At 36.1% G+C, this 19,936-nt stretch overlaps 1 long non-coding RNA gene across 1 annotated transcript in view; it reads right to left on the bottom strand.

Annotated features, from left to right (window-relative positions):
* The window catches only part of LOC121156847, a 120,268-nt gene extending 107,096 nt beyond the window's left edge, over positions 1–13,172 (bottom strand). The window contains exon 1 of the long non-coding RNA XR_005883930.1: positions 12,924–13,172. This is a non-coding gene — a long non-coding RNA (uncharacterized LOC121156847). The remainder of the gene's footprint in view (positions 1–12,923) is intronic.
* Between the last annotated feature and the right edge of the window lie 6,764 nt (positions 13,173–19,936).

Genomic DNA, 19,936 nt, shown 5'->3' with positions numbered 1-19,936 from the left:
CAGGAGCCAACTTCAGTTCACATACATGGCTGCAAGGTTAGGGACTTGGGCCATCTTCTGCCTTTCCACGTGCATTGGAAGGGAACTGACCAGAAGTAGAGCAACTGGGACTTAAACCAATACCTACATGGGATGCTGGTGTTGCAGGCAAAAGCTCAATTCAGTATACAACTCTCAGCCCCAATACCTAAAAAAATTTAAAGATACACTAGCCACAAAGTACTGCTGGAAATACTTTGAAGAACACATAAATAAATAATATCATGGAAGATAAACTATATTCATTGATCAGAAAACTCAATTTATAGCCATAGTTTCCTTCAAATTGCCCTACAAAATTATAACAAAGTTATTTTTCTTGTCGTGGTTGATTCTAATGGTTTTTGGTACTATAGTTAAAATAATTAACTATTGTTTACTACAACAATTTAAGTATTTTTTACTTCAACTTGATTTCTACTAACTCTAGTAATGAATTGATGGCACGACTATGAACTGAAGGCCAAAATTAACATCTTCCACAAAAAAATATGCCGTTGGATCTTCATGCAAAGGTCTATGCTGGACATTCTGAAATACTGACAACTTCCAAATACAGAGTCCTGAATTCAGACTTAAAATGTGATGCTACTGTGATTACTTTTGGACAGTAATAGAATGACTGAAAATCTCAAGAATTTGGTACAAAAGCAGACTACTGACTCAAAATCCAGCAGACATGCATTAATCTTATAGAAATGAAGAAATTAAAGTGGGGAAACATACATAAATATCATCATTTAGGATATGTAGGTACTACTTTTAATGTTTTATTTTTGTGGATATTTGAGAAAAAAAATTTAGTATAATAACCAAGCTTCAACTTCACAGATTCTTTTTGTAAACCCAAATGCTACACTTTTAAATGTTAATTCTCACTGAATTCCACTAATACAGAGACAGTTACTGACTTTCTAAAAAACTTCATGAAAACATCCATTATTTGCATATCTTTAGTAGCATTAAGTCCTTTTTGCCATAGAGTAACTGGACAAATTATGCAACTGAGGTAATATTTAGCAGTTATTTTAGTAACAAACAAGCCCAGTATTGAAGAGAAAGAATTGAAAATAACGCCATGTTACTAGGGCACTCCAGGAAAATTGACTTATACCTGATTTCAGATAAAGAGGTCACTATGCAAATCCAAAACTATAAGAACCATTACTTCCAGCAGAATTCATTATTTAATCCATAAATAATGCAAGTGAAATCTTGCGAAGAAGTTGTCTAGGTTATAGTTGCCCAGATTCAAGACAGAACAACATCTTAGTCCATTTCATTTGGTAAAACAAAGTATTCTAAGTTAATAGTCTACAAAGAGACCCAGTACATCATAAAGACCTGACTCCTGCATCATAGATAGCAGTCTTCTCACCTTGTCAGCACATAACAGAAAGTAAAGCTCTATTTCTTCACCTCCTACTTCTAAGGGCTCTAGTCTAATTGCTTTATCACTTCCCAAAGGGGGCAGCTTTTAATGCCATTATCTTGGAGGCTAGAATTTCAAGGTAGGAATGCAAAGTATGTATACATAAATACTCAATCCAAATTCTTACCATGATTTTAAAATTCCAAACCATGAATTAGGCTGAAATATGTTTTGTAGACTTAATAGTGACTATATGCTTTGTTGCTCTAGATTTGCATGGAATATTCAACAAGACATACATAATTATTTAAAACTAGTGGAGTATTTAAAATCTTTTCATAGGGCAGCTGTGCAATGGCTCAATTAGCTACTCCTCCCCTTGCAAGTGTCAGGAGCCCATAAGGACGCCATTTCCCATCCAATTCCTGCCTCTGGTCGAGAAGCAGCAGAGAATGGCCCAAAGCCTAGTGACCCAGCACCCAAGTGGGATACCCAGAAGAAGTTCCTGGTTCATGGCTTCAGATTGGATTAGTTTCATCCATTGTGGCCACTTGGAGAATGAATCACTGTGTGGAAAATGTTTCTCTTTTCTCCTTCTTTCTGTAAATCTGCCTTTCCAGTAAAAAATATATAAATATTTTGAAAATGAAGTCTATTGGTGACAGGCTATTTTTGTCATCATGAATTGAATGTTATAGGCTACTTTTAATCACATGGAATTACAGAGAACACTGTTGAGGAAAAAATGAGTTTAAGATAGAAAACAGAAAAAGGACTATGTGAGATATCCTATTAGTGGAGTGCCAGGCATTGCCTTACTGACTCCCCCAAAATTTTCTGATTCAATAGGAGCAGGCACAATTCATTAATTTTCTATTGACTAGGCAATTTTATAACTCTATAGAGGTGGTTATTACATTATGGAAAATTGATAGCCATGCAAATGATTCTAAGCAATAAAATGGTCCCTGTTAATAACAATGTAAATGAGTTCTGTTCATTAGAGAATATAAAATTCTATAATTCAAAATCTTATTTGAACCAAAGAAAATTCATACTGGTCACTTCATTAATAGGTTGAAAACTTCTTACATATTCATCTTGTTGTATGTTAAAATATATAGGTAGCACAATAATTGGAAGAAAATATTTGTAACATAAATTATAAAGACATACGTAGAATATACAGAACACTCTCAAAAATAATATGTACTTAGCAAATGGAAAGTAAAAAGACAATTAATTAATTTGGAGACTTTTAACAAAAAGAGAAATATAAATGGAAATGAATACATTAAAAGATAGCAATCATTGTTATTAATCAATGAAGTATGTAATTAAAGAATTATAAAAACTCTGACAACATAAAATATTCACAGGAATGTAAAGAAATAAAAATACTTGTGAGTGGCAGTGAAAAATGATACAGCAAACTGGAAGACTATTTTCTAGCTTCTTATAAACTTAAGCATATACTTACCCATGCCCTAGAAATTCCTAGGCATTTATTTAAGAAAAATATAATAAAATGCACATGAAATGTCATGTGCATAAATTTACATGGCACCTTTCTTCATACTAACTGAAACTGGAAAAAAACACAAATGCCTATCTAGAGAGTGGTAAAAAACCAAGTTATGCTTATACTGTATTTATACTTCTCAGTAATCATACACATGCATGCCCCCCAAACACACCTACAGATATCAAACAGCATCAAGAATAAATACTTCAGCCATTACTGTCAGTGAAAGAAAAAAAAAAAACAGAAGAGCATTGAATGTCTTGTTCCACTTAAAATCTGCTCAAAGATGGTAAGGCAACAGTTTCTGGGAAGATAAAAAAATTTCTATTTTGATCATTGATGAAGGTCAAATTTCATGAGTGTATACATTTTCAAAATTTCTCAAAGTTTTAGTCTACCCTTACGCCAATACAGCATTACCTTGAAAATTTTAGCTTTTTTGTGGAATATTATGTCTAGCTATTTTCTTCTCTTTAACATCATTTTGACTATTATAGTCCTTCATATCATATAAACTACAAAAAAAATGTTGTTTGCAAGCATTGTTTTGAATTTATAGATTAAGTGAACATTAACAATAGTAAATCTTTTGAACTATGAATAACGTTATCACTTTTTTTTTTAAAGATTGATTTTATTTTCGTTACAAAGTCAGATATAAAAAGAGGAGAGACAGAGAAGAAGATCTTCCATCTGATGATTCACTCCCCAAGTGACCAAAATGGCTGTTGCCGTGCCAATCCGAAGCCGGGAACCAGGAACTTCTTCCAGATCTCCCACATGGGTGCAAGGTCCCAAGGCTTTGGGCCGTCCTCCACTGCTTTCCCATGTCACAGGCAGGGAGCTGGATGGGAAGTGGAACTGCTGGGATTAGACCAGTGTCCATTTGGGATGCTGGCGCATTCAAGGCGAGGACTTTAGCCACTAGGCCATGGTGCCGAGCGCTGAACTTTTTCTTAAAATCTTTCTAGTTCTCAGAGGAAAGACCTGACATATCATCGTTTCATTTACTCTCAAGTGTTTGATATTTACCCTATCTTAAATTCTCTGCTCCTAGCATATGGCATTGCAATTAATTTTTCTATTTATCTTTTACTCAGAAAAATGACTAAGACTAAAATATAGTGATGAAAAGGAAAATAGTACATATTCTTGTCTCATTTTAGACTTTATGAATCAAGCATTTGGGGTCACAGTAGTTGCTCAACATGTTAATCCTCCTTTCAATGGCCTCAGCCTCATCACATCTGGGCACACGTTCATGTTCCGACTGCTCCACTTCTAATCCAGTTTTCTGCCTGTGGCCTGGGAAGGTGGTGAAGGATGGCTCCTGTTCTTTGGACTCTGTACCCACATGAGAGACCTGGAAAAATCTTGCTCCTGGATCTTAGCTTTGGATCAGCTCAGTTTTGATTTTTATGGCAATTTTGGAAGTGAATCAGAAGATGGGGAAAAATGGCAAGAGGAAAGTAGGGAAGGAGAAAGGAGATGGACGGGGCAATTCCTATACCTATCTCTATCTTTCTCTCTGTAAATCTGCCTTTCAAAAAAAAAAAAACTATAATGAATCTTTTAAAAAAAACAAACATTCAGTATTTTATTATTAAATATTCCATTAGCTTTTGATGTTTTGTAGATATCTGTTTCACACTGAGAATAGTCTTTTCTATATTTAGATTACTGAAACTTTCCTTGTGTTTTTAACTTTATAAAGGACTTCTTTATTTCATGTGTAAAGCAATACTTAGGTTTTCAAATGTTAAAACTTGAAGAAATCATACTTGTCATAAAGTGTTATCACTTCAATTGATTGCTGAATTGAATTTGCTCACTTTTTTTTGGTATGAAAACATATAGCATATGATATACCTTCCTGGCAAATATTGCTAACTACAAGAACAATATTATGCAAAAGATATCTATAACTTTTTCATCTTGCTTGATTGGAGCTCTGTATCAGGCAAACATCAAGTCTTCCCATGTCATCCTCCTTAAAACTGCTGGCGACCAATATTTTATCTACTGTTTGTATGATTTTAGCCACTTTAGAAATCTTCCATAAGGGTAGAAATCATGCAGTTTGTCTTTCTGTGATTAGTTTACTTAGTATAATTTTCCCAACCTTTACCCATAGTGTAGCATAGGGCAGGATATGCTTCAGTATGTCTTTAGTATGACTCCAAGATGATCTATTGTATGAATATATTACATTTGTTTATCAACTCATGTATTAATAGATAAGTACATTTATCCCCCTTTGCCTAGTATGAATAATTCTATAATAAGCACAAAAGTGAAAATAACTGTTAAAAACATTATTTCTACTTTTTGCATAAGAATTCACAAATATAATTTATTACTAGTTAGGTATTTCAATCTTTGAAGAAACTACACACTGCTTTCTTACAAATCATACCATCTCATATTTCTATCAACAGTGCCTGAGAATTTCAATTTATCTACACCCATATTAATCCTTATTTTCTATTTTATAAACAGTGACCATTCTTACTTAAAGATATAAGTTGATGTGTCAGTGTAGTTTTTATGATAGTTTCCCTAATGATTAGTGATGTTGAGTGTCTTTTCATTTATGCTAGGATTTATGTGTGTGTGTGTTTTAAGAAACATCTATGAAAGTTTGTGGCCTTCTTAATAAAAGGATCTATTTATTTTGGGAGAGGTAGAGAGAAAATGAGATTTTGAATCTGCAGGTTCACTCCCCAGATGGTCACAATGATCAGCACTGTGCCAGAAAAAAAGCCAGGAATTTCATTCAGGTGTCCCACGTGGGTAGCAGAAGCCCACTCAGGTCATCTTCCACTATCAGTCTCGGGCCATTGGCAATGACCTGTATCAGAAGTAAAGCATCGGTGACATGATCTGGTGCCAACATGGCAAGCAGCAGCTTAACACATTATATCACAACACTGGCTCCCTTATTTTCCAATTGAGTTTTTTGGTTATTGCTTTTTTGTTTGCTTGCTTTATCTTTGCTTTTTATCTTTATCTTTTTATTATTAAGTGGTAGGCCTTCTTAATATTTTCAGAATATTAATAACAAAATATAAATGTATGTGAGAGTTTAATATTTTTCCTGAGTAATACAGAAGCTAATTCTTTGATGTTTTCCATTTTTTCCTGTAATTGATCTTTTTGTTTGTATATCTATATCATATACAAGAAACCATTCCTGAGATCAATGTCCCAAAGTCTCGTTCCATGTTATCTTCCGGGAGCCATAATTTCAGGTTCTACCACAAGGACTTTCCTCCATTTGGATTTTATTCTGTTCATGATGTAAGATACAGATTGAGTTTCATTCTTCTGTACACATGTAATCAGCTTTCACATCATTCCTTTCTCTGTTGTGTAGTCACAGCATCCTAAGTGAAAATCATCTGAATATATAGTTTTATTTCTCATTCTTTCATTGTTTATAGATCTGAATTTATGCCAGCCTCATACTATTTTAATTACTACAGCACTAGAATAATTTTTAAAATTAGAAGATGTGAACCTACCAATATTGTACTCTCTGATCAGTTTTAGTTACCTATGAATCTTAGCAATTTTTCTATTGTAGAAAATATAACTGGATTTTGATAGGGATTTTTTGTTCTATAATTCATTTTAGGTTGTATGAGCATTTTACAATATTAATTCTTATAATTCTTTAATATAAGTATCTTCCATGTTTTGAATTTCTTTAACTATTTTCATCAGTATTTTTACTTTTTAGTGCATGATTCACTACTTTAAGTTTATTCTTAAGTATTTTATTATTCTTGATGTTACTGTTTATATGACTTTATTTTTGGAATGTTCTTGGAATATTTCTTATTTTTCAAGGTTCTAAAATCATCAAGTATTCTATATTAATTTGATTATGTGATTGTTACTATTTCTTCAGCTAACATGCTTTGTCACACCGATTTTCATATGATGTAATATTCTTTCATCTCTTGGATAAAAGCTGCCTGGTCTATGATCCTTTTAATATGCTGTTAAATTTGGTGTTTGTTATATTTTGGTGAGTGTAATTTCATTTGTATTATCAGAGATAATGGGTTAATGTTTTCTTTCCTTGTAATATCTCTTTGGTCTTGACCTTAAGGCAGTCCCACACTCACAAAATAAGTTTGCAAGTGTTGAAAGAGTTTTAAAATGATAGGCATTAGTTCTTTAATAAATGTTTGAGAGAATTTATTTGTAAGTCCATTATCCTGGAATGCATTCAGTTGGGAAGTTTTTGATTACCGCTTCAGTGTCCTTACTAATTACAAATCTGATCATATTTTCTACATTTTCATGATTCAATCTTGGTAGGTTGTAAGATTGTAAATCTTTTGGAATTTACCTGTATCTTCTAGATTGTGCAGCAATTTTGTGGCTTGTAATTACTCATGGTTGTCCCATAACTCTTTTATTTCTCAGGCATTGCCTATAACAATGAATTTAATTTCCAATTTTATTTGCTTCACTCTACCCTAAAAATGTGAAAACTAGAAATGGGCAAAGATAGAAACTGCAAAAGTTTTAGGGTAGATTGCCGAGTACAGAACATAAAGAGTGATGGAAATGAAGGATCAGAAAATGAAAGCTATAGAGAATCTTAGTCTTAAATAAAGATTGTCTACGTGGTCCTGATCAAAATGGTGGTTAAAAATGAAAAGTAATGGCCACTTGAAGGAGAACACGACCTTGCTGTAATGTGCCAGAGAGTTTGCTTGATTTGTATCACTGTCTTATTAAAAACTTTTAGATTTTAAGAATCATAAATAAGGATATTTGGCAGAAGACATTCTGAGTTTTGGAGGTACAACATGACTTCTCTCACCTGCTTATAGTATAACATTAAAGAATGAATTACGGGGCCCAGCGCGGTGGCGCAAGTGGTTAAAGTCCTCGCCTTGCACACCCAGGATCCCATATGGGCGCCGGTTCTATCCCAGCAGCCCTGCTTCCCATCCAGCTCCCTGCCTGTGGCCCGGGAAAGCAGTGGAGGACGGCCCAAAGCTTTGGGACCCTGCACCTGCATGGGAGACCCAGAAGAGGCTCCTGGCTTCGGACTGGCATAGCATCGGCCGTTGCGCTCACTTGGGGAGTGAATCATCAGATGGAAGATCTTCCTCTCTGTCTCTCCTCTCTGTATATCTGCCTTTCCAATAAAAAAATAATAAAAATAAATCTTTCAAAAAAATATTTTATAGCTTTAAAACTGCTTCAAGTGTGGAGGAATCCAACATGGGGGGAAGGCATGGGAAGAGATTGGGGCAATCCCAGATCATATGAAACTGTGTCATAAAATTAAATTTTTAAAAATGTCAATAAAAACAACAAAAAACATTTTTTAAAAAAAACTGCTTCTATTATATATCCACTGAGACTTTGTTTTGGATATTCAAGAGTTTGAGTTAAATAAAGACATTCTAAAATAAAGAAAGCCTGAGAAAATTTATGATTCAGTAAATTAAGTCCTAAATTTTTAACTAGAAAGATGAAAGAATTAAATAAAGAAGGAAGTATTGGGAAAAGCCACTGTGGACAAATATTGATGCTAAGGAACATGTTCAAAATGTCGAATACAGAACTATATTAAAACACTGGAAACAGTACCACATAAAATGAAAAGAGATGAGGCTGGTGTTTAGGAGTCGAGGGTAACTTTCATTACCCAAGATGCTAGCAACTTTGGTGGGTGTTTGTTTCCTGGCTGCTCCATTTCCAACCCAACTCCCTGCTAAAAGCTTCAGAAAACAGTGGAAGATGACCTAAGTTTTTGGGCCACTGTCACCCACATAGGAAACCTGGACGATACTTTTGGCGGAGGTTTCCTATGTGTGTGACCTAGGTCCAGGTTCAGCCCTTGTGATTGTGGCCATGAGTAGACTGAAGATCTCTCTCGGTTTGGCTCTCCCTCACTGTAACGCTGACCTTCAAATAAATAAACATATTTCAAATAGGAAGAAAGAGGTAAGCAGAACGCAGGCTTTCTCAGATGTGATCACTATTTTGGAAAAAAAGAATACAAATAACGAATGAAGTAGATCTTCAATTATACACTTCTTTATAATGATCGAAATATTTTAGCTCATACACACAATAAAAATTGCATCTTTCACCTAGCTTCATTTCATGGGTTTCAGAAAATAATAAAGCATAAATCACTCTTCGATGTCTACATTAGCACCAAACCTACTTCAGTAAAGCTGGTTCAATGATTATCTCCCCATTCAGGAAGATCTAAGTACCTCATTTCTCTGTTTCATCAAAAGTCAAATGTATCATGCTCACTTATTTCCTAGTCCTCTTTTTAAGGTAGAGTCAAAATTTACAGCTAAAGATTGAGTTCATGTTTTGTGTACTAGTTTTGTTTTTATCTTTCTTTAATATCAAATCATGAGAGCCTTGTGCGTTAGCCTAGTGGCTAAAATACTTGTCTTGCATGTACCTAGATTCCGTAAGGGCACCAGTTCGTGCCCTGACTGCTTCACTTCCCATCCAGCTTGTGACCTGGGAAAGCAGTCAAGGACGGCCCAAAGCTTTGGGACCCTGCACCCATGTGAGAGACCTGGAAGAAACTCCTGGTTTCCTGCTTCGGATCAGCTCAGCTCTGGCCATTTGTGGCCACTTGGGGAGTGAACCAATGGATGGAAAATATTTCTCTTTGTATCTCCTTCAGTCTTTATATCTGCCTTTTCAATAAAAATAAATAACTCTTTTTTAAAAAGTAAGTTATGAGCCTTCTCCAATGACTCCATGACAGCCTTTCAATATCTGAACTTTTGTTTATAAAGCTTCATTATATATGCATAACATTATTTATCCACCCAGTCCACATTGTTGGACATAATGGTTTTACCTTTTGTGCTAGGATATATCTTTTTTTCTATCTTTTAACCTCATTTTCCATTCTTTTTTTTCTTTTTTTTTAATTTCATTTTATGACACAGTGTCATAGGCTCTGGGATTCCCCCAACTCATTCACATGCCCTCCCCCCAGTGTTGGATTTCACCACCTTGTTGCAGTATTGCAGTTTATATCCAATCACAATTCCTTCATTGCAAGCATGTACCGTGCATAGAGTCCAGCATCTTATTGTCCAGATAAATTCAACAGTTTCATTGGGAGACCATCCCTGGTCTGAAAGTAGAGCTGGCAGAATAGCTACGATATATCTTGACATGAAGCTTCAACATGAATTTTATACTTACCTGTCCTTATGTTTTCAGGAGCCTAAAGAATGGAACTAGTGGAATAAATATTTTTAAGGCTTTTTATTTGAGATATGTTGTTTAAATTATTTTATATTGATGTTTATGTTCATATTATTTTTTGTAGAAGTCACAGAATGTTTTTAGCTTTAATTACAACTTACTCATCCTGTGAGCTCTAGCAATTCGCTAGATTATTTTGCTGGACAACTGTCAAGGTTACACAAAACAAGGGGAAAAACGGGAATGTTACGTTCACATTCTCTGCAAGATTGGACTGTGCGTTATAAAATTTATGATGACAAAACAAGAAGTAAAATAAAGAGTTGATTTTAACACAAGACATCAAACATATATGACTTTGGGGATGATATCATCTTGCATGTGCTGGGATCCCGTGTGGTCACAGGTTGATCCTGGCTGCTCCACTTCCCTTCCAGATCTCTGCTTGTGGCCTGGGAGGATGGCTGAGGACAGCCCAGGGCCTTGCCCTCTGTGCCTGTATTGGAGAGCTGGGTTTGGATCCTGGCTCCTGGCTACTGGCCCCTGAGTTCTGGCTTCAGATGGACTCTGCTCTAGCTGTTGCTGGCACTTGAGGAGTAGACTGGTGGATGGGGGATCTTTCTCTCTGTCTCTCCTGCTCTCTGTGGATCTGACTTTCCAATAAAAGTTAATGAATCTTTTAAAAATATGCATATACAATATAAAAGCATCTGTTGCAATTTTAATTTTGAGGAAACTTTTGACTATTCATTAAAAACATTCTTTCTACAATGTTTAGGAAAGCTTTTTAAGTATCCATAACTGTGTTAAATAATCAAAATTCATAAAAAATAAGATGACCTATCTCCAAAGTATTCAGGATGATGAGATGAAAAACCATGTAAAAATGCACTAAGCATGCTATCATTATGACACTATATTGATGTTACTAACATTATAAAGGCACTCTTAAGCCTGAAGAAAAATTTAGACTTAAATAAATAATGACAAACCGGAATTTTGGTTAGAATAGGAAAAAGTCTTAAAGAAGATAACTTCTGAATAGGCAAAAGGAAAAACAAATAGGAAAAGAAAAAAAATAGTCTTCACTATTGTAAAGGGAAATATATTACATAGCACAGTGCATGTAAGAACACAGATAATGTGTCATCTGAAATTGTCACACATTGAAGAATTCTCTACTACAATGCATTCTGTCACTGATTTCCAAACCCTAAGAGACTAATAGAAATTGTTTAATTTGGTGCTTCTGAACAGAGATTTTTGCATAACCTTTCCAAAAGTAAGACTGACTTTTAAGTGAAATGTAAAGAAAGCATGTTTTAAAAGCTCAAAAATCTCAGCAGAATCAAAAGAGTGGCGAGCCTTTGGGGTGTGAGGCATTTGTCACAGTTATGAATAACTAAACAGAACTTCAAGAAGCTAAACTACAAAAAAAAGCAGTTTTCCCCAGTTTGCACCCACTGTTAGGAGCAGCAATTCTGGGAGAACTGAGTCAAGTACAGAACAGTCTGGAATTCTTCCCAGGTCTCCTAATCAAGACTTTGATCTCTTTGGAGCGAGGCATAAAGCAAATGTATTACTTGCTAACATTTCAGAGAAAATTTTTCTCATAGAAAAATTTAAGAACTGAACATTAAAATATCAACCAAGCCAAACAAGATTCTTTATGACCAGCAGCTTGCTAAATTTAAAAAGAAAAATTAAATTGTTACGAGCAATTAACATCTTTCATCCTTATGTGATGTTCCTGAATGAATGCCTATTCTGTATTGAGGTGGATAATGGCTGGCAGCACTCCAGGGCTCTGCTAAGCACACAGCTAAGTAAGCCACCATTTGCATCGCTGAAGTTCCAATTCACAGATGACTGAGTTCTTATGCCAATCTGTATGTGTACCCCCTTGCTTCCTCAATTCTTTTCATCTTCTCTCCATTAAAAATCTAATTCAATGGTCTAAAATTTACTCTTAAAAATTATGGGATTGGGTCTGGTACAGTAGCCTGGCACCTAAAGTTCACACCTTGCAAATGCCAGGATCCCATATGGGCATTGGTTCTAATCCCGGCCAACCTGCTTCTCATCCAGCTCCCTGCCTGTGGCCTGGGAAAACAGTCGAGGACACTCCAAAGCCTTGGGACCCTGTAACCACGTGGAAGACCCAGAAGGGGTTCCTGTCTAATAGCTTCAGATTGGCTCAGCTGTAGCCATTGCGGCTACTTGGGGAGTGAATCATCAGATAGAAGATCTTCCTCTCTGTCTCTCCTCCTCTCTGTATATCTGATTTTCTAATAAGAATAAATAAATATTTTTTTAAAATTTATGGCATGGGGTGCCAGGAACATAAACTAGCAGCTAAGACACCAGTTAAGCCATGTTCATGGTGGAATTCCTGGATTCCACATTCAGCGCAGCTCCCATTCCAGATTCCTGCTAACTGGCACTAGAAGGAAGCAGATGGCCCAAGCAATTGAATGTACATGGCAAAAGCCATGTACAAGATGTGGACTGACTTCCCAAGTCTCAGTTTTGAACTCACCCAGACCTAACAATTGCAGGTATTTGAAGAATCGCAACTGCAGAAAATTGCCCTATCTCTGTGTACTCTCTCTTCCTCTGCCTCTCAAAGCAGAAACAAAGAAATAGCTAAATATGTTTAAAAGCTGATTTTAGAAAGAGATAAATTAAGCTGCATTCAGACAGATATTCTAATAGAGCGCATTGCCTTGAACGAATCACTCAGCAAGAAAAGGAGCCTTTTGTTACCTGTTCAGCAGAGGCTTCCGAGAAGTCTTCCGGACATGAAAGCACGGGAGGCACAGCGGAAGGCCAGAAGGGAGGAGCACATGCCATCCTTTGCCTTCCTTTCAGACGCCAAAAGCGAGTTACTTGAAATTCTCATATCAGGAAAGATGGGCTACTTGGGGCTACTTGACAGGAATGCATCATGTCTTCTATCGCATGTTGTCACATTTATTCCTTAGCCATGACCTTGATAGTAGAAACTCTTGAGCCCAATTTCAAGATTAGAAAGCTAAGTAACAGAAAAGTTAAACAAAATGCAAAAGTCAAATAAAATATAAATATGTCATTTTTAACATGTGAAAATGTGTTAAACCTGTAATATTTTCCTTGAAGGAGCCACCTCATAACGGTGTCTCCAATCACAACATTTTTATTCCCTTAATTTTTCCCCACACTCTTAGCCAAGTAAAATTCACTACATCCAGATAATACCTACTTCATAAATACATAAAAATATACTTTAAATCATACAATCCCTTGTCTTCACCTGGGTCATTGTAAATGCATCCTGTGTACTTTAGACTTTTGATGAAGTTTTTAGTCCATTTTCTCTCCAGGCAAGGAGATGGTCTCACAGGTCACTCCAATCAGAGCACCAGCACAAATATATACAGTGACCTGTGCTTTTAAGCTCTAATTAAGATTACTACTTTTGGAATCTTTATCTTGTAGTTTATCATGATGAAGAATGTCTGATAATAGTACAGTCCAATCTTCTCCCAAATACTAAAATTGCATTGAGTCTTACACATTTCAAGTGACCTCAATTCTACTCCAACCAGACTCTCATGACAGATCAGAAAAGTGAAGAAGAGAAGTAAACCGAATATATGACATACAGCATTTTGTCTTTAATATACAACGCAATGTCCATAGAAAATGTTGGACTAAAATAATCTTGATATTTATGATGATATCAAAATAATTATCACTTATTGAGACTTTATGTGTAAGACAATTTTCCAAAGATTACTTTGAATCATTAGTCATTTAATACTAATTACAATTAGGGAAGTCTTATCCATAATTGTTCCAACAAAACAAAGGGAATCAACATTTATCAATTTGTCCAAGGGTGCAGACAAACTAGCAACTCAAGTTCCAAATGCCAGGATGTTGACCTTGCACTTGGTGCCTTATAGCAAATGAATTTCACATAAAAAATCACAAATCACAGTTCAGGTATATTTCCCAACTGTTTTGCTCTTCTAGAGTCTATTTCAGTGTATCCTTATGTGAAATATTAGATCCACCTCAAATGAAGCCTAGGAATTATTTTAATGAAAATACCTAAAGATACAGTGTTAGTTTCAAAGTATTTAAAGTAATCATTCTAGAGGAAAAGAGAATTCATTTAATTCAGCACATGTTTGTATACAATTACGGATTTGTGTCTAAAAAAGCAGCTTTTGAATCTCTTTGTTTTTTTGTAGTAACCTCACACTTACTTCTACTATTATGCTAATCACAAGAATTGGATTTATTTATTTATTCATCTGCAGATCTCATAAACTGACAGAGGGCAGAACTTAAGAATTGCTTTTCCTTGTGTATTTATACACAGATCCGCCAATATCAGGCACTTATAAATGTTGTTTAACTGATTAAACAATGGGCTGTGCACTCAAGTTCATGTTATGGTACCAAATATAATAGTACTGTGGAAATTTCTATGTCAAAATTAACATCCTATTCAAATGTAGTTCAAAATACTGTATCAAGACTTACACTAAGGGCTTTCTAAAATCACAGTAAAATTCCTATCATTTGATGGTAAGAACAATTCACATCCCACATTTTGAATGCAAAAAGTTTTATTGTGACATAACAGAAGGGCATAATATTTTTATCAGTACCTTGAACCTCACAAATTTAGAAAATAAGCCTCTTAAAGATGAGAATTAAACCAAATTGCTAAAGCTTCTTTGAATTTGCAAAACATATTATTATAATCAAATACATATTTGATTACAAGTAAGCATACTTTGTTTTTCTATATTAGAAATTTTCTCTTAAAAAATAGGCCAATTTCAATGGTAAATCTTTCCTGCTGACAGATTCAGGCTTATTGCTGTGACTAGAACAAATTCCCTCTGTGCTTTAACCATTTCCCATGATTTGTTACAACCTTAATCATCCAAGAACTCAAGACTAAATCAGCAGGAGCAATACAATCCACACATGCCATGTGCCAGGACAAGCAGATGCTGATTCAAAAGAATTGTCTCCTTCTTCTGATTTCCAGCATATTTTATTATTTATTTGAAAGTGCTATGGAAGAGAAAGATCTTCCACCCGTTGTTTCACTACTTCAATGGCTGCAATGACCGGGGCTATGCCAGTTTGAAACCAGAAGCCAGCAACTTCACCCCACTGTTCCACTGGAGTGACAGAACTCCAAACATTTGGGCCATCTGTGGTAGCTTTTCCCAGGCCATTAGTAGAGATTAGAAGTGAAGCATCCAGGACATGAATTGGCACCCATATTAGATGCCAGCATTGCAGCAGGTAGGTTTATCCACTATGCCATAATGTTGGTCTCACAATGTAGAATTTGATTGCACATACTTCTCTGTGTCTCCATGATGCCTTTGTGAAGATATATTTATCTGGAAACTAAAGTGATTGAGAGATAGGTGGAGAAAGGAAAAGAAGAAAGGAAAGAGAGGGGGTGGGAAGGCAGAAAAGAAAGATGAAGAGAGAATCAGACTTCCATTCACTGATTTATATCCCCAAATGGTTGTAACTACCAGATCTGGCCAGGCCCAAACCAAGGACCTGAAACTTTATCCAGATTTTCTATGTGTGCTGCCAGGACCAAAGTCTTTAAGTGAGCATCTGCTGCCTCCCAGGTATGTATAGTAGGATGCAAGAACAGAAGCAGTGGCAGGATTCAAAACCAAGCATTCCAACAGGACGTTGGCATCCCACATGGTGGCTTAACACATTGTATCACAACTCCCACCCCAAAAGGCTCCATTATTATCTTCATTTCTCTTTTAAAAAGATCTGTCAGCAAAAGTTGTTATTGTTTTTTGAAGCTTAATTCCTCAGTATGACGGCATTGTGAAATAAAACCTGATGGAAGATGTTTGGATTATGATGAAAGAGACCTCATGAATGAATTAATGTGCCTCACAAGGAATGAAGTGGTCATGCCAGTAACTGATGTCCCTTTCTCTCTTTGCATGAGACTGCTTGCCCTTCCTATTTTCCAGTAAGAGGAGAAAGAGCAGGAGGCCCTCACTGCATGTGTCAAGCAGATAAGTCACATGATATTGAATTGAAAGGTTGCAGACCTGTGAAATAAATAAATCTATTTTCTTTATAAATTATCCAGTCTCCTGTGCTAGAGTATAATAACAGAAGATGGGGTAGGACAAGAGTGAAAAGGAAACTGGGTCAAAATGTCAGTAAGTGGCAGGTCTTAGATTTGAACTCAGAATTTGAATACAAGGTTCTTGAAATTCCCAGATACTGTCTCCAAAAACAGTCTAAAAGCCAACAGCCCAAGCCAGATTGTCATTGAGAGATGAATTAAAGAAAACAGCTTGGAATTTGATGTCCACTATATGAAATTAAACTTTTTACCTAAATATAACTGATCCTTCTATGCCAAAGCAAATACTAATACTTGTGATGGAAGCCGGAGATAAATATGTTGTGCCTACAAAGACGAGTAACAACGACACTGCTCCATTCTTGTTTCTTTTAGAATAAGCCATGTGAATCTTGAACTGATGCTATGCCAATCGGAAGCATTCCGTGTATCCCACATGGGTGCAAGGTCCCAAAGCTTTGGGCTGTCCTCGACTGCTTTCCTGGGCCACAGGCAGGGAGCTGGAAGGGAAGCGGGGCTGCTGGGATAGAACTGGCGCCCATATGGGATTCTGGGCGTGCAAGGTGCGGACTTAACCACTTGCGCCACCGCACCAGGCCCAATAAATCTTAAAAAAAGAAAAAAAAAAGAACCAGTACCCATAGAAACCCTGGCATCGCAAATGGCAACTTTGTCCACTATCCCATAAGGCCATCTTATAAACCTCCTTTGTACTTAAGCAAGTCAAACACAGCAATGTGATTTTGAACACTTATTTTGAGAAATGAATAAGGAGTAAGAAAGGATGGATCAAGGAGAAGAAACATCATGTGCAAGACAATGAAATGCGAAAGATCAAGGCACTTTGTGAAGTGTCTGCAGTACATAATTTATTTTTACATGAATCTCTAGATTTTATTTATTTTTTAATTTCTATGAAGTAAACAGTGTCCATGTATTTTGCAATACAGATTTAGAGCCATGGCAGTATTTCCCACCCTCCCCGCCTCCTACCTGCATCTCCCACCCACCCTTTTTCTTACTTCTTTCGTTTTCTTTTTTCTAATTTTTGCAATGGCATATTTTTATTTCACTTTGCAATCACAGGCTTAATACTGCATTGGATAAAGACATCAATACATAGGAAGAAGAATAGAAAAACATCTCTTCCAGCAATATGTTCTCTAGAACATTTTTACATGACCACCATTGATTTTTTTCTAAAACATATTTCTTATTACATGATACCACTGTTGAAAATATGCTTCTCTATAATAAGAACAAACTCTACAGCCAAGCATCCATAGTTTATACTTGAACAAGGTAATAGTTATAACTTAATGACAGTAGTAACTGCATATGAAATTCGAGTCATCCTTTTTTACATGATTATTTTAACCTTCACACAGTAAAATGATCATACCAAAATATAAGAGGACTTTCATTTAATTAGTTAAACTAATCTTCCTTAAGTATATCTTTTGAGCTAGATACTCCTATAGGCTGGTGACCCAAATAGAAAGAGGTCTCTAACTTGAGGAGCTTAATTTCAGGTGAACTAGAAGGACAATAAAAATATATCCAATATGCAAGGACATTAGCATTATAACATAACAAACACAATAAAGAAACTAACAAGTAAAAAGGGGTCCATTGTGATAGCCTGGGGGCTAAAGTCCACACCTTGCAAGTGACAGGATCCCGTATAAGCTCCAACTCTAATCCCAGCAGCTCCACTTCCCATCCAGCTCCCTGCTTACTACATGGGAAAGTAGTCAAGGACAGCCCAAAGGCTTGGGACCCTGCACCTGCGTGGGAGACCTGGAAAAGGCTCCTGGCTCCTGGCTTCGGATTGGCTCAGCTGTAGCCATTGCAGCTGCTTGGGGAGTGAATCATCAAACAGAAGATCTTCCTCTCTGTCTCTCCTCCTCTATATCTGACTTTGCAAGAGAAATAATAAATCTTTGTTAAAAAGAGCAAAGAGAACAACTGTGCTGGGGAGGTGTATTTTAAACTGGCAATAAAGTTATTAGGCTAGGCTTCATTGAAAAAGCAACAAATTAACAAAAACTTGAAGTTGCTAGGTAAGTTATAATTGGAATATCAGGAAAAAAACTTTTTTCAACAAAAGAATTGCAGGTTCAGAAGTTCTCTAATGGGATAAATAGCAAGAAGCACACAGGAAATAACAGTGAGACCTATACAGCTGGAGTACAGGAAGTGAGAGAAAGAACAGTTCACAATTGTGATCAGGAGAGACAGTACAAATGAAAGGAACTTTATCTGGGACTTTGCATGATATTGAGAGGCATTTATTCTGAGTGATTTATAACAGGAAATGATTGCAGGAATGTTAAGCAGAACGATATTATCTGATTTACATCATTCTAGCCACTATCTTAGGGTATTGAAAGGAGAGAAGCAGGAAGCAGGGAGCAAAGTGAAATGGCTGCAGTATTATCCCACAGAAAAATGATGGTGAGTCCGACCAAGAAGACATCAGTGAAAATGATGGAAAATGGCTGGTTTTATGGTAGAACCAACAAAATGTCTTAACATACTTAACAGAGGTTGTGAAAGAAAGAGAAGAATGAACTATAAGACATTTACATTTTCCCCTTTTTTCAAGTTTTTACCTTTAAAAATTTTGTTCGAGATTTTTAAGTTTTGATCTTTAAAAAAAACACAGTTGTCAGGCCCGGCGCAATAGTGTAGTGGTTAAGGTCCTCACCTTGACTCAGCAGGATCCCATATGGTCACCAGTCCTAATCCCAGTCAACCTGCTTCCCATCCAGCTCCCTTGCCTGTGGCCTGGGAAAGCAGTCAAGGACACCCCAAAGCCTTGGCACCCTGCACCCACATGGGAGACCTGGAAGAAGCTCCTGGCTCCTGGCTTCGGATTGGCTCAGCTTCGGCCATTGCAGCTGCTTGGGGACTGAATCAATAAGTGGAGGATCTTCCTCTCTGTCTCTCCTTCTCTCTGTACATCTGACTTTGCAATAGAAATAATAACTCTTAAAAAAAAAAAAACAGACTTGTCAACATGCATAGTGGAATACTACAGACTTTGCAAAATGTTGTAGGAAGATTTCATATACTGTCTATGGAAGATTTTAATGTAAATTAACTAAGTAGCCTAATTAAAAAGTAAATGCTGTCATAATGAATACAAAAGGAAGACCCACTCCCATCTCGCCCAAAATAAACCCACCTTAAATATTCAGAACAAAATAAGAGAGGAAAAATATTTTGTGTTAAATCTAATTAGAAGAAAGCAAGAGTGGCTATGATTTGGTATCAGGTGAAGTAGATTTCAAAGCAAAAATTATTGCCTGAGATACAAAAAATATTTCATAGTGATGAATGGGCCAAATCATCAAAAAATTTTAAAAGTCCTAAATTTTTATATCCTGAATAAATGTATAAATCAAAAGCCATTTGAGCTCTAATAAGAAGCAGACCAACCCATGGTTACAGTGATGCAATTTGATTGCTCCATAATGACTAATAGAACTTTCTTAATTTGATAAATGGCCTCTATAAAGCATTTACTGGAGGTTGGTGCCATTTGGCTCAGCATCCCTTACATGTGCCAGTTCATGTCCTAGCTGCTCCACATTCAATCCAGCTCCCTGCTTGTGGCCTGAGAGGACAG

Source organism: Ochotona curzoniae, unplaced genomic scaffold (assembly GCF_017591425.1).
Source record: "Ochotona curzoniae isolate NIBS_2020 unplaced genomic scaffold, NIBS_Ocur_1.0 contig_3498, whole genome shotgun sequence".
In the NCBI taxonomy this organism is placed as follows: Eukaryota; Metazoa; Chordata; class Mammalia; order Lagomorpha; family Ochotonidae; genus Ochotona; species Ochotona curzoniae.
Note: the sequence above shows the minus strand (reverse complement) of the source record. Positions and strands in the feature narration are given on the sequence as shown.